Genomic DNA, 26,662 nt, shown 5'->3' on the forward strand with positions numbered 1-26,662 from the left:
CAACTTTACGCTCATTCCAATGCAAAATCTAGTCAGCATGATGTTAAATTTCGTTTTACTTTGAATAAATTCTCTAAAATTTATCTCAAGCACTACTGTGCATGGGCAGACTTCTGTTTTGTTTTGCAGCAATCCTGTCTCCAGATGTTTCACTTATCCACCCATTGTTCATCGATTTGCTCGAGCAGGCCCAGTAACGTCTCCATTGGAGACTTTGTTGTTACTGTGTTTGGCATATCAAATACTCTCAGTAGCTTGCCGGGCTCTCCGAGAGGGGCGGAGGAATCGAACTCGGGTCGGCCATGTTGGCTGCGTGCAAGGCAAACGCCCTACCGCTGTGCTATCGCTCCAGCCCTCCAGATGTTTATGCTATGAGAAAAGAACCTCCAATCAGCTTGAGTACCTTCTTCCCGTGCACATTTATCCACATCAACCTGAAGACTGAGTTATATAACTAATAAATTAGTTAGAGTTAGGCATTTACAAAGCCCCATGTTCAATTCCTAGGCCCCACATAAAAAAATGTAAGGTAAAGGTAAAGGTAAAGGCCCTCCCGTTGATCGTCGATTTGCTCGAGCGGGCCCAGTAACGTCTCCATTGGAGACTTTGTTGTTACTGTGTCTGGCATATCGAATACTCTCGGTAGCTTGCCGGGCTCTCCGAGAGGGGCGGAGGAATCGAACTCGGGTTGGCCATGTTGGCCGCTTGTAAGGCGAACGCCCTACCGCTGTGCTATCGCTCCAGCCCTCCTTGGATACTGTTTCACTGCATAATCACTGTACCTTTTTTAAGTAATACCAGTACAACTGCCCCCCACTATGGTCACATAATAGTCTCATTCGACATTTTTGGAAAGAAAGGAAGGAAAGAAGGAAAGAGAGAACGAGAGAAAGAGAGAGAAAGAAAGAAAGAAAGAAAGAAAGAGAAAGAAAGAAGCAAAAGATGTATGATTCTAAATGACTTTAATAACACCAATGTGAATTACAATTTTCTTTTACTGAACTCTTTTTTGATAATTCCACTTTGTGCCTGGCCTGTGAGGGCAGGTAGCTGTGGGGTGGGCAAGACACTGGGAACAATGGTGGAAGGAAGGTCCCACTGGTGGTGGGACTGGTGGTGGAATACTGAATGCCCAAAACCAGTGGGCTAGGAACAACTTTCTAGATGTAAATCAGGCAACTTTTTTAATCCTATCATCCAAAATTAACAATAGAGGGTTACATCAGAACCCAGGCCTGATTTTTTTTTTCGGCTTTTTGGGTCACACCCGGCAATGCACAGGGGTTACTCCTGGTTCTGCACTCAGGAATCACCCCTGGCGGTGCTCAGGGGACCATATGGGATGCTGGGAATCGAACCTGGGTCGGCTGCGTGCAAGGCAAATGCCCGCTGTGCTATTGCTCCAGTCCCTAAACAACTTTCTAAACCATGATGTTTAAATAAAGCTGGGGGGTAGACACGACACCCAACATCTATACAGTGAAATGTGGTGCTTCTCATAGAAGCCACAATAATACACTCATTTTAGAATTCTTTGGGTCTTTTTCACTCTTTCACTTTTGGGAGCAACACCCAGCAGTGCTCAGGGGACCAAATGTAGTGCTGGGGATCAAACCAGCGCACCGACCCTGTGCTCACTCTGGGCCTCAGGTCTGTTGCAACGCGCACACACACATCTTCTCAGCAGCCCCCAGGACGAAGAGGAGCCGGCGGGCGTGAGCAGGCTGACGCCGCTAACAGCTAGGCTGGGTGCTGCCTTCCTCACCTGGACCACTACCCTCTAGTGACCTGCTCTCAAGTCACTCTCAGTTGGGATGACCGACCACACAGAGCACACCCCTCCAACTCTTTCTTTTGCTGAATTTTACAGATTCCTTCACAAACAGTGATTATCTGAGTAGTAATTATGCCAGAGGCCTTGCAGAACCACAACAAAATACTTATTGCTTCACTATCCTTTAAAAACAGACAAAATTCGCCAGGTGTGACCAAAACCCCAAAACTAAACAGATGGAATTATTGTCATTTTTATGGATTCCATTCCGTTCAGTTCACTGCAACTTCAGCTATGACAATGCCAAGACTCCCAAGTGGTGAGGCACTGGGAGGCAACAGAAACCCCAGACACTGCTGAGTTCCTCGTCTCCTCGGGGGAAGGTGCCCGCTGCAGCCTCCAACACTGAGGCACGCGAGCCCTGGTGAGTCGGACACACTCTAGACCCTCCCTGCTGCCCCGTGCACACTCCCCAGCCAGCCTGAGGAGTCCAGGGAAGAATGACCTGGGCGGAGAGAGGACAGCGGGGAGAGAGCTTGATCCCAGTGTCTGGTCCCCACCGGGAGGGATCCCTAGCACAGAGCACCACCAGGCTTGGGCTGAAAACAAAGCAGAAGATCACCAGGCAGTGCTCAATGAAAACCATCTCCCAAGACTGGACTGACGCTGGAGACCTGGAGACGGAGCCTGGCCATGGCTCATGTTTCCGGGAGCCCAGAAGGGAAAGTGGCCACGGGAAAGGAGAGGGTTCTGCCAGGCCTGAGCAGCCCAGGACCCCCCCAAGTTGCCCTGGCGCTCCCGGAGACGGGGCCTCAGGTCCCTGCAACATTTCAGATCAGACCTGGAACTCAAACAGAAACTGTTCAGGGAGGGAGCTGACCCCGCTGGTCCTAGGACTGTAGCCTGCAGGGCCAGTGAGTCCACAGGCTATCAGAGAAGCATGCATCGTTTACTCCCCAGGGGTTCCCACAGAGGAAACGGGAAGTAGGTATGACCACGTACCCACTGCTTTCTCACTCTGCAACATGGGACAGCACCCTGAATCGGGGGGTATTCTGAAGACAATCGGGTCACCCGATGAGATCTTGGCCCAACGCAACAAAGTTCTAAGGAACGATGTCTGCATTTGAGGCTGGTGTAACACCACCTATGTTCTGGGGCAGAACCAGTATCTCCTGAAAGTAAGAGATTATCTAGGGTTCAATTTCTCTGTTGCGCAGACACTTGGCCAACAGAATTGAAACACTGAGGTGCTTTTCTTCTGTTTGATGTATATGTAATTAATGTGCAATAATAGACGGTGAACATCCCTAGGTTTGCTCAAAATACATTTTTCTCCAAAAGCACATCTGAGGCAGTATGTGACTATTCCCTAGAGTGTGTTCTGGCTTTGCTGGTGCGATGGCTACACTGGCGATGAGCGGCAGGTGGGGAGTCGAGAGCTGTGAACGAAAGGTCACTAGCAGTTCTGCAGAGAAAGGCTGCAACCCACAAGCAGACACACTCATCAAATTTGCTCAGCTCAGGACGGTGCTTTCTCTGGCCAAGCTGCCAAGTTTATTATTTATTTGCTCGGGGGGGGGGGGGGGCGGGGCTGGGGCCATACCCAGTGGACCCAGTGGGGCTCAGGAGGCCATACGCAAGTCAGGGATGGAGCCAAGGTCGACCACAAGCAAGGCAAGTGTCTTAACCCCCGTACTTGCTCCCTCTGGCCCTTATCATAAACACTTTTGTTATAAAAGTTCCTTAATTTTTCTGGGGGGGTGGGAGGTGGGGCCACACCGCTCTTCTATATTCTGCCTCCCTTGCATCCTGATGACCCTAGATCAAATCTCTGGGAACACAGAGTTCTATAGTCCCTTGGGCACCAGCAGGGGTCACTCCTGAGCACTGAGCCTCTGAGCACTGCTGGGCTCAAAACTCCAGAAAAAGTCTAAATATAAAAGATAAATATAAAAGAGAAGAAATCACTTATTTTTAAAAGAATTATTTATTTATTTATTTTGTTTTGGGTTACACCTGGTGATGCTCAGGTGCTCCTCCCGGTGATGCTCAGGGGACTGACTATATGGGATGCCAGGGATCAAACTTGGGTCAGCCACGTGCAAGGCAAACGCCCTCCCTGCTGTACTACTGCTCCAGCCCCAAGAGAAGAAATCTCTTTTAGAAGACAGAAAAAGAAAAACACACGTATCGGTTCCTTGGTAACTCCAGCCACTACTGCAGTAGGCACTGCTGTCAAATATAGAATCTCCAATTCTCCAGCAAATGACAATATTGACCTAAAGGAAGAACCCTGAGCTCTTTTCCACTCCTGTGCCTGTAATCCGCACCCAGAAGAGGAGACCCTAATGCCAGTTCTTTCTAGAAACTGAGAAGACTGGGAGAACATCTACCTTTATGTTGGGAAAGCCTCCAATTTCAACAAGTCAAATTTCCTTACAGAAGAATGGAGCCACTGAAGGTTCCATGACCGAGTCAGACCATACGTAAGAGCAAGCATGGCTGATGGTTACCAAGGAAGCAAAGGAATGGACAACGAAGGGCAGGGTCGGGGCAAAACCAGGGAAGGAAGGTTAGTCACAAAGGGTTTGCTTTTGCTGCAGAAACAGACAAGCCTCAGATCACAAGGCAACACAGACTTCGACCTGGCTCATGCCGCAGGCCCAGCCCTAAATGGCAGGTAAGCTCAGCAGTCAGTTCAGGACACAGCTCTGCCGGTCTGGGAGGCAGGTCTGTGCTCAGGGTACATGGACACTCAGCAGGGCTGCAGGGAGCACCCAGCACCCCCGCTGCAGCACCCATCAGGACTGAAACAGTTTCCTCGGCCAGTCTACAGCGTGGACTGTGCAAGCGGCACTCAGTGAACTCAGGGCGCTGGAGGAACAGCTGACGGAAGAGCATCCTGAGATCAAGGGCAGCATCATCGTGCGAGCCCACTCCTGTACCAGCTCTGTCAATAGCATCAGGTGACAGGCTTTGGCCCCAGCCCTGCAGGCCTGACAGGGTGCTGAGGCCCTGGGCAGGGATCCGGAACAGGGGAGGACCTCACTTCTTGCCCAAGATTTAAGGAGCAGAATTAACCTGGGAAAAGGAAGGTTTGGGAAAGAAAAGGATATTCTTCCTGCAAGCCCTGGGCTGCCAACTATGAAGGATCAAGTTCAGAGCCCACAGGGAGTCTGTCTCTGACCCAGGATTTTCCCCTTCGTTCCTCCGAGCAGGGCCTGAGGCCGCTCACATACAGCCACTGCGTGTCACCCTGGCAGAACCCTTTAGGATTCGCCACCAGTTCCGTGACTGGGCAGCATTATCCACAACTGGCTTTTCACAGGATTCACAGTGGATGTCTGAAGGCCTTTCACACAAAGAAAAGACTAGGAAGGGGAAAGGATGAAAAGCCAAAGAAGAATTTGAAAAACAATAAATACAGAAAGTAGATCTTGGGGCTGGGGCGATTAGTACAGCTGGGACCGTGCTGCCTTGCAGGTAGCCAACCCGTGCTCAATCCCCAGCATCCCATATGGTCCCCTGGACACCACCAGGAGTAATTTCTGCGCACAGAGTCAAGAGTAACCCCTGAGCATTGGCAGGTGTGGCAAAAAAAAAAAAAAGTTGATCTCTGAACAAGGCTCTAGCTTCCAGACTCTACTACTTTTTCTGAATATGTGCTTGGCAGAGCCGACAGTGCACACACGAGTCACATGCTCTTCCTCATTCCTGCCTGAGCACTACAGTTTTTATTCCCTTTAGTAGGTGCCCTGGGTCCAGAGACAAGCCAGGGCCACAGGAGAAAATTCCACAGAAACTATACCACCTAAGGGGGACTCTAGGACTCCATGGGCAAAGTGACTCGAGGTCTCAAGGCCATTTCTGTGTTGTCCGACACAGAACGACACAGAAATGGTCTTGAGACCTCGAGTCACTTCGCCCATGGAGTCGTGGTCAAGTTCTGCATAGTACGCCCACTTCTTCCCACACAGACAGAACAGAGCTACTGCAGTCCTTTCCATGCGAACACATGTACTGCACTGAGATTAGAAGGTACCTGGTAACTGGTCAGGTCATCAGGTAAGAACTGATTAGGGCATGTTCTCCAATGACAGCTGAAATAAATTCTCATGGATACAGGACTATTCTTAGAGATGAAAGACTATTACTTGATAGAGCAGGAGCTAGTAAGTATCTTGATTACCTACAGATATATAACAAAGCTGGTTAATCTTTAAAGGGTAAGGAAGGAAAAGGAAGAATGAACTTGATAAAGTATAGTTGAAAGGATCACACAGAATAGGAAGAACTAAAAAAGACTTCCCTTCAAAAGCAAGAGAGGAAAAACTGAGTTTTAAAAGTAGATAAAGGGATATATCTGATAACCTTTCAGTATCTGTGTTGCAAACCACAATGCCCAAAAGGAGATAGACTGAGAAAGAGAGTGAAAGAAAGCAAGGGGGGGGGGTGGGGGGGAGAGGGGCAGAGGGGGGGAGAGAGAGAGAGAGATACTGGGAAATGTATACTGGTGGAGGTGGAGGGATGGGTGTTGGAACACTGTGTGACTGAAACCTAATTATGAACAGCTTTAAAAGGATCTATCTCCCAACGATTCAATTTAAAAACTTAAAAATAATAAATAAATAAACAAATAAAAAGCAAGAAAGGGCCGGAGCGATAGTCCAGCAGGGAGGGTACTTGCCTTATACCCAGCCAACCCATATTCAATCCCCCACATTCCATATGGTCCCGGGTCCCACCAGGAGTGATTTCTGAGCACCAAGCCAGGTTTACTCTTCCCGGGTGCACACAGCTGGGTGTGGCACCCATTCTCTCAAGACAAATGGCCTGAAATCTTATAATAGATTTTTTTAGTTTAGTATAAGAAGCCATTCGGTAATACAGTAGTGTAATAGTTCTCTCAGTACTTCAGTACTATGAAACATTTGATAATGTTTTAATATTCATCCAAGGATGCCATGGAATGCCAGGACCATCGCACTGATGCCAGGGGGCCTTCAGAGCTCCACCTGGTGATGCTGTGGTGACAGAAATCAAAACTGAGGTTGATTATAGGTACATGTGTACCATAACCCCTATACGATCTCCCTGGCCGTGGACATTTTAAAGAATCAAAATAGCATTCTACTTAATTTGCAAAATAACTTCACATTTGAAAACTCATTAAGTTCAAAGCACATATTTTTGCTTGTTTGGGGGTTATACCCGGCGATGCTGAGTTCTCCTGGCTCTGCACTCAGGAAATACTCCTGGAGGTGCTCGGGAAACCATATGGGATGCTGCCCTAACTGCTGCATAAACTCTCTGGTCCTCAAAGTGTGCATTTTCATTCAACAGTTAATGATACGCTTCAAGGTGTGCATCAGGTCTTCAGCTGTGACTCTGAGGATGTTTAGTTGCGGCTACGAAGCGGAAGAAGCTCAACAGCATCAGAGGGGCCAGAGACAGCACAGCAGGAAAGTCGCTTGCCTTGCACATGGCTGACCCAGGTTCAATCCCAGCATCCACTATGGCCCCCCATGCCTGCCAAGAGTGCTCCTGAGTGCAGAGCCAGGAGTAAGCCCTGAGCAATGCCAGGTGTGACCCAAAACCCAAACCAAAATAACACAGTGTGGCAGTCATTTTAAAAGATCACATGTTGGGCCATATATGCTTAAATACTGCAGCTCACTGCATGCCTGCCCGCCCCCCAGTACCACCAGCTACAGCCTCACAATTTGAAAATATTTGCCAGTTTCCCAAAGTATATAGTGAACAATACAGAAATTCATTACTTTGCTACAGAATGTCTTCTTTTTGCTTAAATTAGGGAAATACCTGAGTTGAAACAAAAGCAAGTCTTTATTTTTGGACATTTAGAAACTTTTTAATACCATAATATGCATCTGGGGGCTGGAGCAATAACACAGCAGTAGGGCATTTGCCTTGCACGCGGTCGGCCCGGCCGAGCCGGATTCAATTCCTCTGCCCCTCTAGGAGAGCCCGGCAAGCTACCGAAAGTATCTCACCCACACGGCAAAGCCTGGCAAGCTCCCCATGACATATACAATATGCCAAACACAGTAACAAGAAGTCTCAAAAAATGGAGACGTTACTGGGCCTGCTCGAGCAAATCGCTGAACACTGGGAGGACTATGCTACTGTGTGCGCTACGATATGCATCTGGAGCCTTCAGGAAAGAAAAAGTAGATGTTTTTCCATGCTTAATTATGGAATCCTTTTGTTTCTCAGCCCACAATTAGGAAAATTTATCTTCTAACCAGGAAAAATGATGACGTGTCATATAGAGTCCTTATACCCAAAATTTCCCAGGACTGCAAAGTAATTTAAGGGGCCAGAGAGACAACACAGTGGGTAGAGCGTTTGCCTTGCATGTTGCCGACTTGGGTTCCATCCCTGGCACCACACACCGTCCTCTTGAGCCCAGCCAACAGTGATCCCGAGCACAGCCAGTAGTAAGACAGGAGTAAACAACCAAGTGTGGCAAAATAAATAAATATTTTTTAGAAGTCAAGAGAGTAAGACACTCTAAACACAATCCTCCTTGCTTCTTTCCTCTACTCGGCACACTCTGGACCATTTCGCCATCAAACCCCTGCACCTCTTTCCCCGGGGATCAGAAGTTCACAGCCAGCCCTGCTCTGAAGGCCTCCCTCATTCCTCAGCAACACCTTGCTTGCCCTGGACATTAGCGTGCTCAGCATTCTGGCCACACTCAGGGGCAGGGTCCACTCTGACTCACTGGCCAGCCAGAGTGCACACACAGCAGTAACACAGCCATGTGAGCAGCAAGGTGCTGACCGCCACCAAACCACCCTGGCTTCGCTTCCACGTGACCAACCACCACGCTGCTCCTCAACAGGCCAAACCGTCTCACCAGGGTAGGAACAGAGCTACCACCAAGACTGAACACCACTGGCCGGTGGCTCTTCAAGGGAGCAAGGCATACCGCAGAAACCACGTTCAGCAGCTGAAATCTTCAGAAAGGCTCGAGGTGTGAGGTGCCCTGAGGCAGACTGAATCTAATAACGAGCTGAGGGACTCATTGTATTTTCACTGTCCCAAGAGTCGCCCTATCAACATGACCAGTATCTAATGACACAGGCTTAGTCCCCAAAACACAAATGCCTTAAAGACAGGTTAAAAGTGCAACATTCTGGAACTAGACCTCCCTCACCTCCAGCTGTGTGGGGTGGGGCCTCCGGACGACCAGGCTTACACAGACCAATCTCGCATGTTCGGTCCTGTTTTGGCTTGGGTGATCCCTGAGTGCAGAGCTGGGAGGACCCCTGAGCACCGATGGGTATGATGCCCAAACAAACAACAAAACCATATCTCCCCAGAGCCTCCCTTTGCATGTCCTTCACACTGACATTACTGCTTCATTTGTAGGCTGTGTTTTCACTGTTTCCTACTGAACTGTTGCTGATTTCTTAGTTGTTGCTTATGTATGAAAGTCCCCTGCCCTTTACAGAACATAAGTGTATTTCCCACTGTGTGGCACATCGTTTCATTTTCTTCACCTTGCCCTAATTTTAACGAATAGAATTCACTCATCTTTCCCAGGCAGTGGCGCTGGGAATTGAACCAGGGCTACTCATCCCAGGCAGGCACTCCAGCACCGAGCCATATCCTGGTCCTCGAGTTTTCCTTTTTGTTGTTGGCAATTTTTGTGCCTTACAACTTTGCTATGGGCCAGAGTGATAGTACAACAGGGAGGGCATTTGCCTTGCATGCGGCCGACCCAGGTTCGATCCCCAGCATCCCATATGGTCCCCCGAGAACCCCCAAGAGTGATTCCTGAGTGCAGAGCCAGGAGTAACCCCTGAGCATGCCCTAATGTGACCATTCCCCCCACCCCTCAAAAAAGATTTTGTTATGCCAAACGTGGTCCTGGCCCAGCGACAACCGCTGGAAACCTGTTAGATCTACAGCCTCCGCCCTCACTCCTGGCTCGCAGACGCAGTCTGTAACTGTGTAGGTCTCTAAGAGTCAGAGCACAGCTGGGACAGCAACCCACTGTACCTTTGCAGCAGATTCAACCACTATTCGCAACTGTCCCCATCCCTGTTGTCCACCGGAGGCTATGCCGCACCCCCTGCAACGTGCCAGTCAGTGGACTGCAGTGGGCAGCACATAGGTCATGCCCAAGCAGGGGCTTTCAAACTGCTCCCGATTCCTGTCTTTTGTGCAATCACAGCACGACCTGGGGAGACCTTGCCTGGGACACAGCAGGCAGGAAGTCACAGCAGCCAGCTTTCAGTCGCCAGTACATGATGATGACCAGAGAAATGGCTGCTGGTTGAGCCACTGAAGCTTGGTTCTGTCACCATAGCACCAAAACAAGCTTGTAAACCTAACAAACCACCCCTGTCCTTGACCCATGTCCAGCTGCTTAGACCTTGGTTTGCCAAACAGTGCCAGGACTAGTCCAGCCCATACTTCTCCGTAAGGAAGAACACTGTACAGGATGGAAATCAGTTTGGTAGCCCCCAAAGTACTGCCAGCAGTGGCAAAACAAAAGACGTTTTCTTCTGTGTTCTCCGGAAGTTTTCTACAGATATTCTTTTTAACATTTCCTCCTACTTCTAGTTAGCGAAAGTCACGGAGTTGGCTCCATCACCTATATCTAGAATTGGTGAACTAAGCGAACCCGACTCCCTCTTCACAATCTAACTGCACTTTCTTCCACCAACAGCAGAAGCAGCTCACACTGACTGGGTCCTCACCATGGTAGAGTTCAGATCAGCATTCTCCACGTTTTTCATACCTGTGGACTGGCCTCTATCCAAGGACCAGCAGTAAAAACCAAGGACAGAGACCAGTGGTTAAGAACCATCCTATGTCCATAGATCTGTGACTAAAGACCTCTGTTCTAGAGCATTTCCACAGCACTACAGGCTGACACTGTAATTAGGCTCCTTTTATCGAGAGACTAAACCAAGATTTAGTAGAGAGAGTCAATTTCCCTGGACATCACGTAAAAGCCAGAGTTTCAATCTCAAAGTTAATTCAGGGTCGAGCTCCTCACCACTAAAGGGCACCAAGAGAAACTCACAACCTCCTGGCTCCTCGCTCTGATCTCTGAAACTCACATCGTGTCCGAAGGCTGTCCTGTCTGCCCATTACTCCTGAAGCACAGGCATCGGTGCAGGAGAAATTCGGCTTGCACCCAAGAGCAGGAGGAGGAAGCCAGCCAAGAATGTCAGCTGCACCCTGAAGAGAAGCTATGCTCACCGAGTGCAGATCGAGGACTAGCAATGGGACACAGTCAGTCACAGAAATCCATGGCAGGCCCCACTGCTCCAAGAGAACAGAAGGCACCACAAGGAACCGGTAAAGGAAGGGAAGCTGGAGGAAACCAGATCTCTGGGGGTTTTATGGCCACATCCGGCTGTGCTCAGGAGGAACCATACGTGGTGCTGGGGATGAACCTGGATTGGCCACATGCAAGGCAAGTGCCCTGCCCACTGTCCTCTCTCTCCCCAGCCCTGGAAACCAAAGGTTTAATCTGGGAAAGAAAAGGGTAAAAAGCACTGTAATTCTGCACACATAACCCCACGTTCACCGTATGGGGGAGCGAAGGGGAGTCCCAGACAAAAGGGAAGAGATGTACCCTCTCTGTAAGGCAACCAGTATGTTAAATCAGAGAATCTCCTAAGAAAATGGATATTTAGATCAGATGTTCCTACTTATTGGCTGACTGTTCCCTTTTCAGGAAGAAAAAGGGTCACTCGACAGCCCCTGAAATCCTACTTTAAGAGAATAGTAATCTGGCTGGAGCGATAGCACAGCAGGTAGGGCGTTTGCCTTGCACACAGCCGACCCGGGTTCGATCCCCTGCATCCCATATGGTCCCCCAAGCACTGCCAGGAGTAATTCCTGACTGCAGAGCCAGGAGTAACCCTGAGCATCACTGGGTGTGACCCCCCCCACCCACGCCCCCCCCGCACAAAAAAGAGAGAACAGCAATCATCCCCAACTGTACCTGAGGCTATTAACCCGCCCCCCCCCCCATCATTCCAGTGCCCCCAAGGGTGCAGTGTTACGCTACCTTCTTTGGAGAGCACTGGTCTGGCTGGATCTGTTACCTACAGACACAGGTCCTGGGCATGCCCCACCCAAGGCCCGCCCTTCCAGGGAAGCCCGGGGAGAGCAGGTCAGACCACCTGCGGCAGCTACCCAGCATTCCCGGGGAGAGCAGGTGCTGGCTGGGCCTGAAGATGGTGCAAGTGTTCCCTTCCTTCTGCAGCCTGCACCCCCTAGGTGGTACTTGGGTTTGCTTTTGATTCTTTGCTCTGGGGGTGGTTTCGTGACCATACCCAGTAGTGCTCAGGGGTTAATCCTGGCTGTGTGTGACCCTGAATTAACTTTGAGATTGAAATTCTGGCTTTTACGTGATGTCCAGGTGTGATCCCTGGTGGGACCCAGGGCAGCAGTACACAAGGCAAATGAAATGCCTTACCCCTGTACTATCTCTCTGGCCCCTTTTGTAGCAAGCGTATATCTAGGAGCACTCGGGGGCCACACCAGGCAAACTATATGCGGTGCCAAGATTCAAACCACTGTCGCAGCCCCATGCAAGCCAAGTGACTAAACCTCTGTGCTATCTCTTTGTCCCTGCTCCCACCATGGGTATTTCTTAATCAATATTCTGCATATGAAACTGCCTGCTGGTGTCTCCCAGAGCCCCCTGACCCCAAAGAACTCAACTTTTAACACTCAAAACAGAAGCGACTACTCTCATCAGATCCAAGTGTCCCCTAACTCTGTATAACCAGCAGGAACACCCACCATTCAGCATGTATTTAATATGTGCAAGACACCGCAGGGGTGCAGAAATGCTTAATGGGGTGGGGTGGGGGGAGCAGGGTCAACAGATGGGGGTTCTCCTGACATTCTAACTGACTGTGCTTCTGGCAGTGAGGGGACGAAACACAGGGACGCACCCGTACAAGGCGAACATTCGATAACTGAGCTACATCCGCAGTTCAGTCTCATCCCTTTAGAGCAGACACATGGCAAGATATGCCTCAATGGCCTGCCTGTTGTCAGCAGATAATGCAGACCCCAGTTCCGCTCGATGAAAACTCTGGGTTCTCACCTCTAGGCACACAGACATGCCAAGTCATGTTCTAGCCCTGAGTCACTCAGCTCACAGCACCTTCCCACTCTTCTACTCCCTTACAACTACTCATTTCGATCTGCTCTGTGGACTCCAACCAGCAGGTGTGTGCTCATGGGGGGGCCCACCTGGGCAGTCACGTGGGGAACGAGGCTGAGCGCGGACAGGCCAAGAGAATGGTGATGTGCTCCTGGGTCAAACCCCAGCCATACCAATAAACAACTGCCCGAGGCCGGGAGAGGCCTTGGCCAGGCCCTTCCTTCCTCAGGGCCCCCCAAAGGAACCCCTGTCAACACCTAGCTTCGGTCCTCTGGCCCCCAGAACCCTGTCTGCGGATCTCTTTTCCTAGTTTGCTGTTCGCCAGCACCGGGGGCCACATCTGGCCTGCACTCAGGAATCACCCCTCACGGTGTCCAGGGGACCCTTCGTGATGCTGCGAATCAAGCACGCAAGGCCAGCACCTTCACCCTGGCACTCTCTCCAGTCCTCGGGCCCCAGTTCTTGTATCCCTTGTAAGACAGGCCTAGGAAACTAACCCAGCACCTTGGCACGCTGCCTGGAACGGCTTTCACCCTCAGCTGCTCTGACCCTGCTTCCTGGCACACCGTCAGCAGAGGAGAGAAGCGGGCTCAGCACCAGAAGCATGCCTACCTCTACCCAGAGAGTGGGCATCAAACCATCATGAAGCTGGCACGGCACAGGGTTCTCAACACAGAACCCAACACGACGAGTGTAGCAAGCAGCGCAGAGCAAGGGGAATGGCCGCGACACCCTCTCGCCCCACTGCAGCCCTGCCTCACGCCATATGGATCCAGACTCTGCCGGACTCCTCCTGTCATCCAGTGAGATCACAGAGCACCACTCTGCCACAACACGAGAAATCTAGCGAGAAGACAAGCTGTCCCTCTGACGAGGAAATGCCAGATCATGTCTGAGCTCCTCCTGGTCCCCTTCTAAGCATGCCTTTTGCCCCTCAGCTGATTGGCAGCCAGCAGTGCCCTCACACAAACCCACTGGAAGAATCAGTCCAAGCCTTTTCACCTTGCCCCTCCACATTAAGGGATGTGCCTCTCCCTTAATCACAGCTTTCCCTCTGGCCAGGACAGTTGTGTTCCCACAGGCCTCAAGGCATTTTGAGAAGTTGACAGAAAACAAGGGAAACCAATTCTGATCCTACTTTAGACAAAAGCAGACGGCAGAGTGCCGGGGTGCTACTGAGACGAGGCTCAGGCCGGCGTCGTGAGAAGCTTCCATTTTCAAGGCAGGCCCCGCTGCATAGCAAGGGGGCAGACGGTTAGAAAAACAGTTCTCCGGAGCTCAGGGACTGCTGTGGGCTGTTCTGGGATCTGGAAACGGGAGAATGGAAGGCGGAGGGAACGGTCAATGTCTCAGGGTGAGCCCACTCGCCTGATGTTGGCACTGTCCCTGAACAGATGGGGGGCAGGCAGACTGCAGTCCAGGAGGTCCTCTGCTCTGAATCTGAAGACCAAAAGACCAGTGAGGCAGGACACCAAATCTGGAGAATTCGTGGTGGGCAGCCAAGGGAACAGGACGAGCAGGAGCAAGAGGGGGGGGAGGCACGCCCAGGAGACCAGGTTCCAGGGGGCTCCTGGGCCCCGACCTGCACCAGAGCAGGGGATCTGATTGGGTGGAGGGAAGAGGCACCTGCTCCCGAGGAGACCCCAGACTCGATCTGAAAGAGCCAGGGCATCACTTCCCCAGCAGTGGCCTCCACCCCACCCCATGACAAAGCGCAGGGCTCTCCCCCCCCTCTATCTCCGCCCTCTGACCTCGCTTTCTCCACTTCGTCATCCAATAGCAAAAGAATGCAAGTCACCAGGTTAGAATCTGAAATTTTTTTAAATTTCTGTTTTAAGGCCTTTTGTTTGTTGCCTTTGTTTTAGGGCCACACTGGACAGTGCTCAAGACTTACTCCGGGAGGGCTCAGGGGACCAAACAGAATCCGGGGACCAAATCCAGGTAGCGGCGTGCAGAACAAGCGCCTTACCCACTGACTACTGCTCCAGCCCCTAGGATCTGAACTTCTCCAGACGTCGTATTAAAAGAAAAACGTTGAAATTTTATGTTAGTTCGATTCACTACCATCAAAACAGTGACCATAGCAAATATAGTTGAGGTGAAAGATTCTGGGGAAACAGCTGACCCTCTTTCCACAGGAGGCCTGGGAAACCCAGGATATGCCAACCCTCACAGCACATCTCCCTTGATCAAATACCATTTCTGAGAGTCTATAGCTCAGACTGATCCCCACGGCTTCAACACTACCTGTGGAAGTTTACTCCAAATTCTTTCCGGCTGCTTCTCCCCCTGGCGCCCCGAATCCCAAAGCTATGAGACTGCCAGACAGTTATAGCCACTTCCAAATTCCAGCATGGTTTTTAAAAGTCCAACTAAATTCTCACCACCCCCATCCTTGCTGGCCGAGGGTGTGTGGGACACCTAGCGCCCGGTACCCTAGCCCCTCCGGCCCCCTCCCCTCACACCCCATGACTGGTCCTGCCTTTCTTCTGCATCCAGGTCTGCTCTGGTACTCAGAGACCCACCCGCGACTCCCCAAGCTCTTTCCTTCAAGTCTCCACTCCTGGGCCATCTTGCCGCCCCGCCCCCCCCCCCACCTCTGCTCCATTTCCCCTGAGCAGTTTTCACCCGGCACACACTGGCAGTTGCTTGGGGGGATGTGCAGCCCTGCCCCCAGCCCCACCCGGATAGAACAGAGTGGCCGGGAGAGGAGGCCTGGCTCACATGGTCCCCCCAGCGCACTCACAGCGAGCACGCCGCCAACTGCAGCTGAGCCCTCAGGTTGCCAGGACCCCGATGCTCTTCCCAGCAGGGGCCCTGTCCGTGGGGCCTGGTGCGAGGCTGCACCCCTCGAGCCCCTCCATCCCCCTCTCCTGGTGTACCATCAGTGGGCATGAAGGCAGGCAGGCTCCTCCTAGACACTCCTGTGCCCTCCCTCCGCCCTGCTACAGTCCCGTGAGCCCCGGCAGCCTCCAGAGCCCTGGGACTGCATTCCAGGAAGAAGGCCAGCAGACACACTAGAACCCTGAGCTGCAGAGAGGAGTCAGCATTACCTGCACCTCAGGGACACCAGAGGCCTCGGAGTTGCTGCTTGCTCTCTGTGAATGAAAACAGACCGTGCAACCTCACTCAAGGGTACGGGGACTGAAGCAGGCAACAGACCCAGTGGCCTGCACTTAGGGACTGGAGGCGGAGGGCTTGGCCCCAACTGCTCATTTCCCTCCTGCCCCATTTTCTGCAGCCCTAAGAGTTCTTACCTTGCCACCTCCCCAGCACCCACCCACTTGATTTACGACTAGAGCCCCGAAGAGTCTACTGGTCTTATAGTGTCTTCCTTGTTCAGCAGAACTAAAGAGTCAACCCTCCGCTCCTCACTTGCCTTCGCTGGGCTAGAGCTTATCTCGCTAGATTTCAGAAGTAAACTATCATCAGCGATCACTGGTCACTGTCACTGTCCTCCCACTGTTCATCGATTTGCTCAAGCGGGCCCAGTAACGTCTCCATTGGAGACTTTGTTGTTACTGTGTCTGGCATATCGAATACTCTCGGTGGCTTGCCGGGCTCTCCGAGAGGGGCGGAGGAATCGAACTCGGGTCGGCCATGTTGGCTGCGTGCAAGGCAAACGCCTTAGCTGCTGTGCTATCGCTCCAGCCCCTACCATCAGAGAGAGGCATATTAATTAAGTCTCTGAAACTAACACTAAAATTGGTGATGGGAAATGTACACTGGGTTGGCTTGGGTGCTGGAACACTGTAAAACTGAAACCCAATATCAACAACTTTGCAACTGCATATCTCATGGTGATTCAATAAAATACAAAAATAAATAAAATTTTTTTAAAATAAAAAGTTGGTAATACTCTAAGTTGTTGTGCAGTTTTCAAGAAAACACAGACCTTGCATACATTTTGATTTAGCAGATTTTTTTAAAGTCGCAAACATGACAAGTCTGAATTTATATACGCATTCCCAAAAGTGTCCAACAGGTAACTGCTGAAGGTCGTCACTCACAGGGAAGAGTATTAATGTTAGGAAAGGCATTCTTCCTAGGGCTTCTTTGAAGAAGTCTTTACAGGAGGCCAGGGCAATAGCCCGAAGATTTGCACTAAGTCCCACCCAACACCACTGGGACCAGCCAGGACCGGACCTGTCCGGGGAGCACAGCAGAGTCAGGTGTCTCCGGGAGTGGCCCTGGACCCCTCGGAGTCTGGGAGACGCTCCCCTTTAAAAAACTCCCCTTTAAAAAACGTCTTTACAGGGGCTGGAGTTATAGCACAGTGGGTAGGGCGTTTGCCTTGCAGACGGCCAACTCGGTCGGGTTTGATTCCCAGCATCCCATATGGTCCCCTGAGCACCGCCAGGGGTAATTCCTGAGTGCAGAGCCAGGAGTAACCCCTGTGCACAGACAGGAGTGACCCAAAAAGGAAAAAAAATGTCTTTACAGAATGGACTGGACAATTTGCAGAGCTCAACACACAGAAAGTGGGGCCTCTCTTCGGGACTGTCCAAACCAGCAGGCCGCTGGTAGTGCTCATGATGCGGGGAGGATCGGCAAGAATGCACAGGCTGCTGGCTCCTAAGGCCAGACCACAGCCTCCAGGGCTTTTGTTAACCTAATAATTAGTTTCACTAAATGTTAATTCGGTGCAATCAAGTAATCTTACTTCTTTTACAGTACAAAATCATATTACAAGACAGCTTCAGACAAGAAAATTAATACCCAGCCTAATGCCTAAAATCACTGACGCTTGTATTGCCCCCAGAAACCATTTTTTTTCTTTTGGGTCACACCCAGCGATGCTCAGGGTTTACTCCTGGCAGTGCTCAGGGGACCATATGGAATTCTGGGAATCGAACCTGGGTCGGCTGCGTGCAAGGCAAAGGCGAATGCCCCCCCTGCTGTGCTATCACTTCAGCTCCCCAGAAACCTTCCTAAGATGATCAGTGATGACACGCGAACTGAAGTTCACCGCAAATGTATGCATCTAGATTAGAGCGAGGCTTTCTTTCCTGCTTCCAAGTTCACTAGGTAGATGTAGAAGAGTTTAGCCACAAGACCACTGGAGCACCCGTCACCAGAGCAAGCACACAAAGCCCCATGCTGACACTTGGGCCCCCTCCAGCATACTCACGCTGCGGCATACCAGGGCAACAGAACCACTGGAGAAAGTCCGAGCGCACAGGCACATCTGTGTGTCCAGAGAAAGCACTAAAGAAACCAAGTTTAGTATCTTTAAAAACACAGAACGCTACTCTATCAGTCATGAGCAAAGGCACAAGGTTTGCTCCCGAGGATTCATTTTACATCTTATAATTTGCTGCCTAAGCTTTTTCTGATATTTGGGGGGGGGAGCACAGAGCCAGTGGCATTCATCGGTTATTCCGGCTCTGCTCTGGATCGTCTCCTGACAGGCTCAGGGGGTCAAACGTAGGTAGTGCAGGGACTCGAACCAGAGCTACAGGGATGCAAAGTTAAGTGTCTTAACTCCTGACCCACTTCAAGAAAAAAAAAAAGCGCTTCAGGATGGGGAAAGCGTCTCAGTTCTAAAGTCTTCTGTGCACGAGACCGGGGTTCTACGTAAGTAAATAGGTTTTATGACAGTCCTGGTTAATCATATAAAATACATTTTAACAGTTTTAACTTTGGTTTCTAAATTTATAAAAACAAGAAACTCCTTTAGATGGTACTAAGAATATAACCAGCACTCAATTTCTATGGTGGAAACCAAAAAGGTAGGAGGACTCATCATTATCAAGCAAAGGATAAAATCATGTCTAGTCCAGGGTAGGGCTAAAGCACGAGCCTTGCGTGTGGGAGCCCCAGGTTCGATCCCTAGCACTACTCCCATAGGCATGGATAGGGGCATCCCCCCAACCAAAGAAAATGTGCTCTGCTTCGGCTCTCTAGTAAAATCTCCAGAAGATGTTGACAAGAGCCAGAGTTAACGGAGATACCTATGTAAAGGCTGGGAACTAGGAGAGAAGGGAAGTACGGGAGAGACCTGAGCAAATCCCCACAGCGGGTAAACAGTTGTGAAGTCATTAAGTACTAATCATTTAAGATTCCAAACGCACTTGGAAAATGTAACTGAGCTAAAAACAAACTCCTGGCTGAAAGGGAAAATAAATCCTTCCTCATGGTCTACCTCCTGAAAAGAAACTGCTCTCCCCCAAAACCGCCCCCCCACACACACACAAAAACACAAGCGAAAAAGACTGAAAATGCACTCTGGCACATCTCTTTATACTTTTCCTCTTTGTGAACTGCTTTTTAATGTTTGGGCTACACCAGACTAACCCCAGCCCTCCAGCCCTCTGAGCTATCTTCCCAGCCCTTTGTTAATTTTTTTCTCCCTAGGTGACTAACTGATTTCAACATGTACCAACTGACCACTCCCCTGCCTCATAAAAACTCCAGACACAGTGCCCAGGCTCACTTCCAGTCACAACTGGACACACAGAACCACATATCTGCAAGTTTTCTGCAATTTCTTATCTCAAACTGGCTGACTGCCTCTATCTCTGATATAGTCAGAAGCCCCATTAACAAGCTGGTCCCTGGGAACGGCCCTATCATTCCGATTCTTCTATTTGGAAATACACATTCCCAAGGTTTCAATCAGGGTCAGAAAGATGAGGGGTAAGGTGCTTGCTTTCCACACGCAACCCAAATTGATCCCAGGCACCACGTGGTCAACCCTGAGCGCAGAGCAGAAGCAGCCTCACCCCAACACCCGAACTCCTCCTCCCCATAATTGATACTCACAGTCAATGTCATCTACATAGCAATCAATACAGATTCTAGTGTCACTGCGATTCTAAGTATGTTCTAATCAACAGACGTCATAATTTCTGACTAGAACTTGCCAAACTGAAATTCAGTAACTAAGTACTGAAAATTTCTGTAGCTGGCTGTCTCCCCCTCTGGCCCAAGGTTAGGACTGCTGATCAAAGGAAGAGACACAGGACCTCGAAGAAGCAGAGTCAGGGAAAAGCTTTGCAGACAGAAACAATTTCAATCATCACTCCCAATACTTAACAGGGAGATTTTATTGCTTCGTGAATAATTACAAGATCACCTATTAAAATAAAAACATTTGCTTTAATGGAAAAAAATGTTTAGTAGAAAATTTGAGAATTTGGGACCAGGAGACAGTCAGCAGTTAGGCATCACCCAAGCCAGGTTTGATCCTGGCACCTCAGGACCTCCTGACCGCCCGCCCTGGAGATTCTCAGGCTCTAGCACTGAAATACCAAATACCCTTGGAAGTGGTCCCTGGGTCCCTGAGCATTGCCTGGCCCACTCCCCCAAAAACAAACACCAACTGCCACTTTCTATACTTCCTCAAGCCACATGCCAAAACCCCTCACCCACAGACAGGCCTGTCTTTGGAATAATTTAGGACCACCATCATCAATCTCCCATCAAATCTTTTCTTCTCCACAAATGAAAGAGGTACAAATGGGGACCCCGATATTTTTCCTTTACACACATATACCAGAAAGATATAACAAACCATCACAATCAACCAACCAATGTGCCCACCCACTGCTGTTCACGGAGCCTCCTTGGGCCAAGAGTCACTGCAGCTCTCCCCAAAAGCCATTCTAGAGGCTGCCTCTGCAAGTATTCTGCAAAAGATCACAATACAGAGAGGATCTGCAATAAACGAGTTTCCTCTCTTCCCTCAGATCACAATCATCCTGTTGTTCGTCGATTGCCTCGAGCAGGCCCCAGTAACTTCTCCTTCGCCTAGCCCTGAGATTTTCAAAAGTGCTATATTCAAGGCTCTTTCAGGGTTAGGAGAATGAGACCCATCATTGTTACTGGTATCTGGCATGTCGGGTACGCCACGGGGAGTTTGCCAGACTCTGCCGTGTGGGCAGGTAACATTCGGTAACTGCCAGGTCGTCCAAAGTAAGAATGAGATCATAAAATGTCACGCGGCTGCACGCACGCTTCTGGGAGCTGAGTTTTATAGTCTCTGGATCTTGGCCGTTGATGGGATTACACAGCGCTGGGGGTCAGATGGTGGGTGTGACCCCTGCCCACCGGAAGGTGGAGGATCTGGGTGGAGGATGAAGGTGAAGGATCCGGGCTGAGCATCCTCCACCCAGATCCTCCACCTCTTCCCTCAAAAAAGTAATAATAGGGGAAAGTCCTCCAGGTAAAGAATAAACTAAAATGTATAAGGGTGGGGCCGAACCAGCAGGGAAGGAGTCTGCCAGGAATGAGGTTGACCCAGATTTGATCCCCAGCTCCCTGCACTGTCCCCCAAGTCCACCAGGAGCGCAGAGTCAGGACTGAGCACTGAGTATCAGTCACAAGGGGAAAATAGCTGAGTGATCAGTCAAGAACCACGTGAACATAATGAGCCTTGATTCTGCAAATGGGAGGGGGACTTCTTTCAGAGGAGGAACTCCGGAGCTGGCTCTTCAGTAGAAAGGACTCTATGAAGAGGGAAAAATCAGGAAGGAGATTCCAGAGTAAATAGGTCAGGCCACTGACCACACAAGCGGCCAGAGGTCCTAATGTTGAAACACAAGGTGATGAGCGACGATGCAGTGAGAGATGAGGCTGCACATTGAACCAGGCAGATGGCAACAGTCTCTAAAGAATTTCCTCACCCTCTCACGTTAATCCCCAAAGGGCCAGTAGCTAGTGGCACCTCTGAGGTGAAAGTCTCCCCTGCGAAGAGGAAGACATTAGGGTCACGCCCCTCAGGTGTGACGAAGTCGGAGTGGGGGATCACAGAAGTTTCAGCCTTGGTCAAGTAGGACCAGCGTGCTGTGAGGTGAGCAGGACATACCCGACAGCCGCCTGCAGAGCATCAGCTGAGCGCCATGTTTCTCATTCCACAGAACGAGACTGGAGCCCAAGAAGGGTTTCACCCACTTGCCCGTAACTTGGAGGGGGCGGACTGAGAATGAACCAAGACCAGACCCAAGTCTGAGTCTTTCAAAGTGTTTAGGTCTAACACCCTTTAAGTTCCCCCCTCCCCCAGCAAATTGTTCTTTGAGTACAATAAATTTCTCCCTCCTAAAGCACTGGGGAAGGGGTTGGGTCCATATCCAGCAGTGCACAGGGCTTACTCCTGGCTCTGGACTGAGGGCACACATCTGGTTCCGGGAATTGAACCTGGGTCAGCTGCTTGCAAGGTAAGAGTCCTACCAGATGTGTTACATATCTCTGATCCCCTTCCGAAAGTATTTTAACCAAAGGCATGTAATCTGCTGTGGTGCAACTGGATCTCCAGGAAAGAGAGCGTCTTTTCTAATGTTACTGATGTCCCACTGGCTCACAAACCTCTGGACATCACGGCACAAGGGAGTGCATGCCCAGGAGACCACCAAAGCACCAGCACAGTGACACTCTCTAACCACCTTCCAAAGCTTCCCCTCTGGTCACCCTTCTATTTCACAGCAGGACATAAGGAAAATTCTAGAATTTGTGTTCTGCTTGCTTCTCTACCCAAGACGCAATCCCTTCCCAGTCAGGAACGCAGACTCAGAGAGTCTGAAAAGCTGGAGGCAAATGAGAGTGACTGCCCCACTTGGCATTACAGAGACCAAGAGTAACTGAAAGAAAGAAATATTCTACGTCTTAACTATCTTCAACATAGCAAAACTGCATTTGAGTATTATGGTTGGCACTCTGTCACTGAAATTCTTTCTAATACTATATTCCATAAGCAGATCGCAGACTTCGACTTTACTCTAACGGACTTTCTTAACTGTTGCTGGGGTCCCGCCTGGTGGTGCGTGGGGAACCGTGTGGTGCTGGAGGTGGGACTCAGGGCCCAGCACATACCACACATGGGCTCTCGCGCTTCAGCCGCCTTCCCCAGCTCCAGGTGGACCCTTTCGGCCTCGAGGCGGTGGGCGTAAAAGAGGGCATTCCAGTCGAGTGAGAACAGGAGCAGGGAAGCACACGGCCAGGCCTGGCCTGTCTCGGGAGGCAGGGGCAGTTTCTGTAGTAAGGCCGAGCGGAAGGGGACACTGTCTAAGAAGGCTAAGTTCAGGTGTACCAGGCCTTGCCAGCAAGGGCCGAGGGCCGGGGTCTGGGCTCCAAACAACAAAGAGCCTACCAGCTTTCCGGGCCTGCGACCAGCAAGCTCTCACCTGCGTTTAGAGAAGAGGCTGGGAGGAGCAGAGTGGAGTGTGGACAGGAAGGGGCCAGGTGAACCCGAAAAGCAAAGCGAAGCTCTAAGCCAAGAACGGAATCTGAGGCTCGGCCATGCAGGCACTACTCTGACACTTGAAAGCAGTCAAACGCTGCTGGAATTCACAAGCACTTGGTCAGGCCACCCTCTGGTGAGACAGGTATCCCCACCCTTGCCATATTGCAGCAGAAAACTGGCTCAGAGGCCATTCCTGTTCCAAGACAAACGCTGCGAAGAACAGGGAGAAAACCCAGACTCAGTACTTTTCCACACAATGCAAACCAAAAATCAATCCTGCTGCCTTTGAAACTGCAGCTGTAAAATAAAGCACAGTCATGGACAGAGACTAAAAACCCTTTTGGTTTTCTTAAGTGTTTGCAACTGTGTAAAAATTCAGCTAATAACCCTTAAGATAGAGCATGGCCTTATGTTACTAACAGGTAAGGTCTGCACCAGGTTTCAAGAAACACAAAATCTGGGGCCAGGGAGGCGGTACAGAGGTTACGATCCAGGCCTTCTGTGCAGCTGTGAACCTGGTACCTGGTTCAAATCCCTGGGGCCACATCTGGTCCCCAGACCACTGCCAGGCTTGGCCCCTGAACGCAGACCCAGAAGTGGTCCTGGGAACCACCCCCCCCCCTCCGTGAGCGAGGGAGTGGGAGGGAGTCTGGGGCCCCAACTGCACTACCGATGACATTAAAGGCTCGCCCTTCTCAGATGTTTTAGCAGTCAAATGGGCAACAAGCCAATGTAAAAGCGATCTACATACGAAGCCAAAGCCAGGCACGCAAGCGCCTCCAAATTACTAGAGAGGCATTCTCCACTCCATCGGGCACTGAAGAAGCAACCGTCCTAAGGAGCTCACCTATAGGTGCGTGGAAGCACGAGACTGGGAACCGTGAGTTACCGAGAGGTGGTCCAAAGCCCTGGAGTGCCCACGCGAGGCTGGACCATCCGAGAGACCTCAGGGAAGACTCTCTGACCTTCAGGACGCAGCAGGGTAGACTTCCCTTGCCGTAAGCGCAAAGCGCGCGTGGAGGGTCGCGACGTCTGCCCGGGCCCTCCCGGCGCACAGAAGCAGCCAACCTGGGGGCTCGACCGCAGAAACCGCTTTCTGCGCAGCACCGCCTCGGGCCAGGGCGCCGGCCCACCCGCGGCCTCGCCCACCGCGCCCCGGGAGGCCGCACGCCGAACGCCCGGCCGCCGCGGGGCGCCGGAGGGAAAGGCGCCCCGGGGCCCGGCGCGGCGGAGGCGGGGACGGATTCCCTCCCGGGGCCGCGGCCCCCGCCGGCCCCCGCCCGCCGCCCCGCCCCGCGCGCGAGGTAGCAGCGTGCGGGCCCTGCCCCCGCGGGCAGCCGAGGAGGCCACGAGCGGGCCTCCGCCACGAGCCGGGCCCAGGCGCGGCGGGTCCGCGAGGGGGCGGCGCAGGGGGCGCCCCGGGGTCCGGCCGGCCCGCCCGCGCCCGTCACCTTCGCCGAACCTTGCGCCGCGCCCGCCCCGCCCCGCGCGCGCCGCGCCATTGGCCGGCGCGCCCGTCAGTCCGCGCGCCCCGCCCCGCGGCGCTGCCCGGCGCCCCGGGGGCCCCGAAAGGACAAAGCTGGCGCGGCGAGGACCCCCGGGCCGCCCGCGCCCGCCCCGCCGCGGCCGCCGCCCGCCCCGCGCCCCGCCGCGCCGCCCCCGGGGCCGCCGCTCCACGGCCGTCCCCGCGCGGCGGGCGGGCCGGGCCATTGTGCGGACTCACGCCCCGGCGCCCGCCCGCCGCCCCCCGCAGCAGCCCGCGGCCCGCGCAGCCCCGCGGCCCGGCGCCGTCCCCGGCCCGCCGCCCCGCCGCCCGCCCGGCCCGGCCCGGCCTCCCCGCGTACCTGCCGAGCGGCCGGGGGCGCGGCGGCCGGCGGGGGCGCCTGTCGCGCGCTGCGGGGCTCCGGGGGCAGCCGAGCGCCGGGCGGCCGGGCCTGCGCCTGACGTCAAGCGGCGGCGGCGGCCGGCGCCACTCGGCGGAGGGCGGGAGGCGGCCGCCCCGCTCCGTTGCCCGGCAACCGGCCTCAGCGCCCCGCGGCCGCGGCGCTCCAGATCCTTCCGCCCGGCCGCGCGCCGCGGTGACGTCACGCCGCCGCCGCCGCCGCCGCCGCCCCGCCACCTGCCCGGGGGAGGCGGCCCCCGCCCCCCGCGCCCGGCGAGGGCTGACCCGAGGAGGCCCCCCGAGCGCCACGGCAGCGGAAAGCAGGCGGGAACGAAGAAACGTCTGGAGTGGGAGGCACGTGGGGCGCTGACCTTTGCGTCCGAGCCTTCCCGCCCCACCCGTCTCGACTGCCCGAAAAAGAGGCCAGACAGCAGCCCCCGCCCCCAGGGACGGAGGCCCCGGGGAGGTCACCTACTTCGCCCGCCCGCAAGCCGCAGGGCCCCGCACCCGCGGCCTCTCCCGCACCGTCGCCGATCACCCACGCGGGCAGGGGCTACTGGACCCTGGAGGGGACCGCTCCGGGCTGTCCTCGAGAAGCCCCGACTGCGCCCGGCAGAGTCAGGGCGCAGGCCCAGAACCCCCCGGCCCTGCCGCTGGGAGCAAGCTGGGCATTCCTGATCCCCCCCCCCCCCCCCCGACTTCACTGCCAAGGATTTGAACCTGCCTCTGGGGCCTGGAGGGCTCCCCTAGCCTCGCGTGCTCCCTTCAGCACCTTGCCCCCCGCCCTGCTTCCTTCTGGAATGTCTCTGCTCAGGAATCGCAGCCTCAGTTCAGCCAGTCGCCCGGGAGCACCTGCCCTGTGCCTGGGCTTGAGCCAGGTGGCCCTGCCCTCTGGGAGATCGGACTCAAGAGGCGGAGGAAGACTGCAGGGTGTGGGAAGTCCCAGGTTACAGTAGGGAGCAAGGGTCACGGGAGCCCAGGGGTGGAGGGGGTTGAGTCTGGCCATATCCAGGTGTCACAGACTGGTAAAAAGTGTCTTCACCACCACCCCCATAAACATTCCACACACGGCATCTGCAGAGTGGTCAATTTCTTATTTCTGTAGCTGAGGTGACTTTATGTCATTATTTTATGAAAGGACTCATTCTGTCAAAGGTTTTAAATAGTAACAATCTATCAGCTATGCTCAAAAAAGGGAAACAAGGTAACTTGAGAGAGAGAAAGCTCATTTTATCTTATTTTTCTCATTTAAACAACAGTTTTTATAAAAAAAAAAGTGGAAGGAGACTTCTTGGAGGAGGTGTTTAAATAGAGTTAGAATTAATTTGGATTAGAAGGATGGAGATTACAGGTAAGATTTTAAAATACTCCCTGAAGAAAATAATTTGTTAAATGTTTCCTTGACAAAAGAGCCCCTAATCCTTGAAACACTTTGTAAAAGTTCTCAAAGAAGTGCTTGGTGCTAGCCCCCAGGGCCTTTGCCCAGGAAATTCCTCCTACTCCCAGGCTGGCTCCTTGTTTTCCAGGTTTAGCTGCAATGTCACTTTTCAGTGACATTAACCTCTGTCCACATAAAGTGGCTCACCTTCCTTGAGGTACCTGGGGTATGGGTGTGTGTGTGTACGCGCACGTGTGTGCATCTCAAGTTTTTAG

General features: G+C 52.4%; 1 protein-coding gene across 2 annotated transcripts in view; it reads right to left on the reverse strand.

Moving 5' to 3' along the window:
• KIAA0232 (KIAA0232 ortholog) overlaps positions 1 to 25,131 on the reverse strand; it is a 69,198-nt gene extending 44,067 nt beyond the window's left edge. For both annotated transcript variants that reach the window (XM_056132769.1, XM_056132770.1), the window contains exon 1: positions 24,972 to 25,131. The gene's annotated coding sequence lies outside the window, so the exon portion shown is untranslated. The remainder of the gene's footprint in view (positions 1 to 24,971) is intronic.
• Positions 25,132 to 26,662: the final 1,531 nt, after the last annotated feature.

Source organism: Sorex fumeus, unplaced genomic scaffold, assembly GCF_029834395.1.
Source record: "Sorex fumeus unplaced genomic scaffold, SorFum_2.1 ptg000095l, whole genome shotgun sequence".
Taxonomy (NCBI): Eukaryota; Metazoa; Chordata; class Mammalia; order Eulipotyphla; family Soricidae; genus Sorex; species Sorex fumeus.